The 6,945-nt window shown below is 48.3% G+C and overlaps 1 protein-coding gene across 1 annotated transcript in view; it reads left to right on the top strand.

Moving 5' to 3' along the window:
* Nucleotides 1–857, top strand: part of IRF2BPL (interferon regulatory factor 2 binding protein-like) — a 3,519-nt gene extending 2,662 nt beyond the window's left edge. Inside the window, exon 4 of the mRNA XM_010844410.1 lies at nucleotides 5–857. The gene's annotated coding sequence lies outside the window, so the exon portion shown is untranslated. The remainder of the gene's footprint in view (nucleotides 1–4) is intronic.
* Nucleotides 858–6,945: the final 6,088 nt, after the last annotated feature.

Here is a 6,945-nt window from a genome sequence, read left to right as displayed (position 1 = left end):
AACCACCCCTTTTGCCCCAGACCAGCTCCTCCTGTCCAGAGGGCCCCTTCCCCAACCCCTTGACCGCCCCCCTCACCCCTTCGCGCCCAAGATGTAGAATTGTGAATATAACAAACTGCAAAAAGTTAGTCTTATGTATAGACATTATTTTCGTTGTATGTTTCTATATTTTGAAACAAAGGTATGTTAACTTCTTCATTTGAAGGATAAGCTGGTTTGTGTTAAGTATAATAATTGGTTGGGTCATTTGCATCATATTCGTTAGCATTTATTGGTGGCAGAGTGTTTGCCTAGGTACAGAAGTAATAGCCCTTAGCAACGACTGCTGCTGGTGTGTATTTTTGTAAATGTTATGCACTCACTGAAAGGAAAAAAAAAAACACACAAAAGAAAGTGACTTTTTTTTTTTTTTTTTGCCAAGGCCAGTGTTGCTGCCTAAAAAAAAAATGATGCTATAAAATGGTGAGAGCTTCTTTCTGAACAGCCCCAAGTGTTGGAGTCTTCACTTTATTTTGTTCAGTTTTGTTCTGGTTTTTTGTTTTTGTTTTTGTTTTTGTTTTCTGTTTCCTTTGCAAAATGGTAAGGGGGGTGTTGGGGGTGGGTGGGTGTTTTTTGTTGCAAGTTGGTGAGGGAAAATGTTTTTTGGTTTGTTTCTACTGACCTGAATGTGTTGGATCTTCACGTGTTGTTTTGTTTTTGCTTTATTGATGCACGGATGCTTTTTGAACAGTAGAGCGAAATGCTAGACATGGAGAATCTGCTCTGTTTGTCCTTTATACATTTCTGTAGTTAACAGAACACTGTAATGTGCCTTGGAGCTTAGTAACTTGTAATAAATTCAATTGATATTAATTCTGCCCCGAGTCAGCAAGTGTGTTTTTCCAGGGCTAAGACTGCACAGCTGCACCAGCAGGGACAGCGCCTCACTACTTCCGACAGACAGAGAGTACAGACGCGCACCGGTGCCTTTGAAAGCCCTCAGCGGTGGCCTCTGTAGAAGGCCCAGTGCTGGCTGACCGCTCCTCCCCTTCTGTACCAGGCTATTTACATTCACCTCTGGGGCGGGACAGTTGCTGACTAAGCGATCTCTGTTTACTCTTCAGCATCTCTGCTTCCCCACCCCCGCCATGCGCACCCCAGCTGCAAATGACTTTGTCAGGGATGCTTTTTTGGTCCCTTGCCCTGTGGCCCCGAGTATATGCTGATACCCAATGCAGCTGTGACTTAGGGAAGTGGGATGAGGGGAAGCAGAAAAAAAACTGGGGTGCTTTGCCTCCTAGATGTGGCAGAAATCACTGTTGTCGTACATTTAAAGCAAAAAGTGCCATGGAGTTGGGAGCCGGCAGAAGGGCTGTGGAAGTGGGAAACATCCATTGTACTCAGGAGAGTTCTAGCAGCTTCCAGTTCTGCACTGGAAGCAGTTTCACTTCATTCGTGATACGTTTCCTTCTCACCGCCCCACATCCCCCCCTCCCCGCCCCGCTTTTGACGATGATTTTTAAAGCAGAACCCCTAGTTGGTTGCAGAGTGGGAGAGAGAAAGGGGGAAAAACCCAAACCCTGTTCCTGGGGCAGTGGTGGCTTATGACAGCAAATAGAACCCATTCCCACTGGTTGAAATGCAGTTATTCATCTAATCAACTTTCTGGTGGCATCTGTGAGGTACAGAAGGAAGGGGATGGGACTGGAACATCTTTTAGGGACTCAGAGCCCCTTGATTGAGCCTAGATGGGAACCAAGGGAAGGCAAACAAACCTGGTTTGAACCTTGTACTTTCCTGGAGAGTTAAATGGAAGGAAAGTAGAAAATGAGATGGAGGAAGCAAAAAACCAGATGCTATCAGAAATCCACTCCTGGCCACACCCCATTCCTGGTGGAGGTAAGCTGGACCCAGATCTTTATCACCAGAGGAATAGCAGAGGCCAGAGGTATAGCAAATAAGGAAAGAGACTGGGCAATCCCCACCCCACTCAAATCAAAGGGTAGGGCGGTGGGTATGGGTACAGATGAGTTTGGGGGAAAAACAAATCACTGGTTGGCCCAGAACACCCATGTGAAGATTGGGTTGGTGTTCTGACTTGCTGTTAATAACCCTTTTGGTTTCTGTTCGTGCTTTGCCACCACCATCCTTGAAGTAGTGGAAACCATGACTCTGTGTGTGTGTGTGTGTGTGTGTGTGTGTGTGTGTGTGTGTGTGTGTTTGAGGGTGTGGATAAATGGCAATTGATGGATCTGCAGCAGTCTCTTAATCCTGGTACTCGGGAGGTGCCTGTCTCACCTCTTTAAGAATCTCCCCACATATAAATAGATGTGCGTGTCAGCTTCCTGCAAATGTGTCCTTGCATTTTCATCTGCTGCCAAGTGTTGTATTGGTGCTTATGAGTCATGAAACCTATTTTCATCCTCAGGGGTAATTATCTTGGGGGGTGATAATGCATAGCAGACCGTAGGAAGAGTTAATTCTAAAACCTATCCTCGCCTGGCTACCAATCACACGTTTCACTTAAAGGTCTGGGTTGGCTTTTTCTCATAAGCTCATTAATAAAAACCAAGCATGTTTTGCCTGGAAGATCCTCTGAGGTGCTCCCCACCCCCACTCCCACTGCGCACACACATAAAATGGGTAAACCTCAGCAGCCTGAGAATACAGAGATAGAGTGTCACTGGTGTGATTTAACCACCAGTGAATGAAGGTGCGGTGGGTGCAGCCATTGCCCTTGAGCTGCTCATGGCACCTTGGGCATGTGGATGACGAGGTCTAGGTGTGAACCTGGTGAGCACTGCCCAGTGGTTCCAGGGGGACGTTGGCCCTGTTAACCTGCCTCTGTGTGCACGTCTGCTCCTGCTCACCTGCCACTGAATGCTTCATTGCTACGGTATTCCTTTCAGGAACTTGAAGGATTACAGAATCCTTGATTTAGTGCCCATAGGTAGACAAGGGGCCTGTCATTAAGAGCTGAGAACTGTAGTTTGCTCTTCCTTCTTGTGGCTGGGTGCATTATTAGCAGAAGAGGCAGAGCTGTAATAACGAAGCCTCCAGCACAGGCGGCCAGTTGGGTTTCACTAAGGAAACCTGCCTTGATGAGACCTGGGGGAAGGGAAGGAGGGAGGTGCTGAGAGGGAGAGCTGGAGTTTGGAGTGGAAGTGAATTATAATGGTGCAGTTAATTAAAGTTTACCATTGCCCAGGGCCATTTGTTAAATGGCGGCTGCCTCTTCGCTCTTCTTTTTTTTGAAACTGTGACCTTTCTCATTGCTCTGACCTATTCAGCTGCTAGTCGGGTTGCCTTAACCAGTCTTGCTTTGATCCCTCAGCTAGATTCCACCCTGACGCCATCCACAATTGTACACCCAGGAAGTGATTTCCTCTCCAGCACAAGAGGATTCTTGTGGGTTTCAGAGGTTCAGACGTAGGTCTCTGATGAGCTAGGCCTCCTTCATCTCCAGTTCACCCTGGATCTGCCCACCTCCTCCATTTCCTGCTTCTCATTGCCTTCCCGCCGCTCCACGCCAAAGTGGCTAACACTTACAAAAAAAATCCGTATCGCTTTTATTTATAGGCATTGTTTGTGCAGTAAATCTGAGCTGGATGTTTCTTTGAGTGGGTACTGGGGTGGGGCAAGGAGGACTTAGTTCAACAGCTTTGACAGAATAGGCTGATGGGGGTCAATTTTTGACCTTGATCTCCACCAGTGAGGACAACTCATCCTGTCAAATAAGTCTGGCATTCACATCTAAAACCTTCAGCTCATGTAGGCATGCACACCTATGTTGTTAAACATGATTTCAGGGTGCATTTTCACAAGCATTCAGCCCAGGCTGTTGATGTAATGAGTACTGAAATTCACTTTTGTTTTCTCTTAATACTTTGTCAAATCACGGAAATCGGAACAGGGAATGACGCTTATGGGCATCTAGTACAATGTTTTTAAACCTTTCTGGGGTCAGAAAAATTTGATGAAAATGATGGATCCTTCCTTCAAAACTATGTGCCCCCACACAAGGTCTTGCATACATTTTCTTTCCTTTTTAATACAAATTTTATGTATTTATATTTAAATGGGTAATATGTTCCTTTGGCTCAAAATTCAAAAGATGCAAAGGGGAATACAGTACAACTGTAAGGTCTTCATTCTACAAGTGGCCCCTTGGCCACCTAGTTCTCTTCTGGGACACAACCAACGTTACCTGATTTTTAAAGGGGTTCACGCACATCTAAAATCCATCCACGGACCTTGAGGTTAGAACCTAGGTCTAGTCCGTCCACCTAGTAAAAATGAGGACCCCAAGGCACAGCGAGATGACGGAACCTGCCTAAAGTCACACAGTGGCAGAGCCTGGGCTAGATTCCTAGTAGGGAACAACTCCAATGGACTTTTAAAAATTAAGGACATTGGGCTTAAGTAGAGCTTTCTATGAGAACAGGTGGTGATCAAATGGGCAAACCGTGAGAGAGTACCTAGTGGGGTGGGGCTCAGTATTTTTAGTAGCTCTTAGAGGACAGGGCAGAGAAGGCCATGGCACCCCACTCCAGTACTCTTGCCTGGAAAATTCTATGGACGGAGGAGCCTGGTAGGCTGCAGTCCATGGGGTCGCCAAGAGTCGGACACGACTGAAGCGACTTAGCAGCAGCAGCAGAGGACAGGGAACAAGCATTTGTCCCTTGGTCTCTTTTGCAGCTATAGCTTTTGAAGAAGGGTATGTTGAGAGGAGTGTCTAGGCTTTTGACTGTAAATATCAGGTGGGTCTTGATTAGTGGAGTCCTCTCTGAACCTCTGCGGAGAAGGCAATGGCAACCCACTCCAGTACTCTTGCCTGGAAAATCCCATGGACAGAGGAGCCTGGTAGGCTGCAGTCCATGGGGTCGCTAAGAGTCAGACATGACTGAGCGACTTCACTTCCACTTTTCACTTTCCTGCATTGGAGAAGGAAATGGCAACCCACTCCAGTGTTCTTGCCTGAAGAATCCCAGGGACGGGGGAGCCTGGTGGGCTGCCGTCTATGGGATTGCACAGAGTTGGACACAACTGAAGCGACTTAGCAGCAGCAGCTGCAGCTCTGAACCTCTGAGCCATGGGCCCACACACCACATTCCCCTTTGCTGATTGGAAACTTTTGAAGGTTTAAAGATGGTCAGATAAGGAACCGTTTGAGTATGGAGATAAGAGGTAGGGAGACCTGAACTCCTGCCAGCTTTCCTTCAACTTGGAGCTTCTCTGTCCCCTCCCTGTCGCGCCTCTCTGCCTGGCCACCTAGGAAACAAGTGGCCTGCCAGGTGCTGGGTAAGTGCACACTTCAGGCCAGCCTTCGAGGAAGGTGTGAGGACCCTCATTTTATAGACATGCCATCTGAGCTCAGAGATGTTAAATAATGAAGGCCATCCTTGGTATTCCATTCAAGCCCAGGGCAGCCTAGAGCCAGAACTCCTCTGTTGCTCCATGCAGGAAGCCTCTGACTTCTGACACCACAGGACCCAGGAAACCCAGCTTCAGAGCTTGAGCCGGTTCCCCAGCCCTCTCCCCATCTCCCAGTCTCCACGGTCTCCAAGGCTAGTGAGTGAGGCTGTCCCCAGGAGAGGGCACTTTCTAGGCTCGCTGTGCTAGGGACACACTGCAGTGCTGTCCAAGCCATATTTCCAACCAGGGATTCTGGAGCAGGGTTGTTCTTCAGGAGTCTCCCCCCAGCTGCCTCCTACCCCTAAACTTCAGTAAAAAATGATCTGCGACAGCTTACCTCCCTGGGGGCACCATATTGTGAGCCCACAGTTGGTGGATCCGCACTGCAGACTCTAGAGAAGTGTCACAACCTCCCAACTGGCCTCCCATGGGTTCCAGTCTCCGCCCACTCCAGGGCAAGGACTCTGCAGCGGGCATTTCTTTTACATGCCTTTAATATGTCATCTCCTTGCATAGAAACCTCCCTTGGCTCTCCATTGCCTGCAGAATAAAGTCCAGTTTCTTTAGCACAGCAAGCAAAGCCCTCCACCATTCTTCCATCCCAAGAGTAGAGTATCTTAATTTTTAAAAAGGTATTCCAAATACATGGCAAAAAGAAAAAAAATCCAACAGCATGAACAGGCGCTCAGTGAAAAGTCCATCAGCCTCCTTCCCTTCCAGGCCTTCAGTTCCCCTCCGACAAGGGAAGCACTGTTGACAGTTATCTTGTGTGTATTTTCGACAGTATTAGACGCACAAAGAAGCTCAGATTTATAATATATATCTCTTGAGTGTAGATCTTAGGATAAGCCAAAGACAGAAAGGAAGGTCCAGGGCAAGGAAGTGGACTTGGGTCCGTGCCCCGGTCTGAGTCTGGGGGCAGGGGGGTGTCCTCTCCTCCACAGTCAGGGATTAGCTATTAGGTTTTTTTTTGGCTCCTGGGCAAGTGTCTGTGTGTGTGTGTGTGTGTGTGTCTGTGTATGTGTGCATGTGCATGCCCTTGGCCCAACCGGTGCACTTAAATCTACGTCACTATGGTGCCAGCCTTGGGGTCCCTATGCCAGCCTCACTGTGGCTTGGGGGGGGGTCTCTGGAAGGAATGCGGGTGTGGAGGAGGGGGCAGTGGCCATGAAGACCAAGTATCCCCTGCAGTGCCCAGCACTCTCCTCTACAGTCGCTTTCCTCTCCCTCTGCCATGCCCCAGGGCAACTCGGTGTAGCTGGCAGAGCGGCTTCCCTAGTGACAAACTGACCAACGGTGGCTAAATAAAACAGCGAGGGAGAAACAGTATTGAGCGCAACCTCTGGACCCACAGAGGGCTGGGCTTTGTCGTCTGCTATTTCCTTTAGTACGGAGGCTTTGAGACTGCTTGTTGTAATCTCCTTCGACAGGAAAATACCCACGGTAGGTACTATTATCCTCCCATTTTACAGACACGGCAACCAGGTCACAGAGCAGCGAGTAACCTCCGCCGGCCTGCCCTCACTGCCCCTCTCACTTCTGAAGGTTGTT

Source organism: Bison bison, unplaced genomic scaffold, assembly GCF_000754665.1.
Source record: "Bison bison bison isolate TAMUID 2011002044 unplaced genomic scaffold, Bison_UMD1.0 scf7180017864201, whole genome shotgun sequence".
NCBI classification, from domain to species: domain Eukaryota; kingdom Metazoa; phylum Chordata; class Mammalia; order Artiodactyla; family Bovidae; genus Bison; species Bison bison.
The sequence above is the reverse complement of the archived record's forward strand: the minus strand, read 5'-3'. Positions and strand labels throughout refer to the sequence as shown.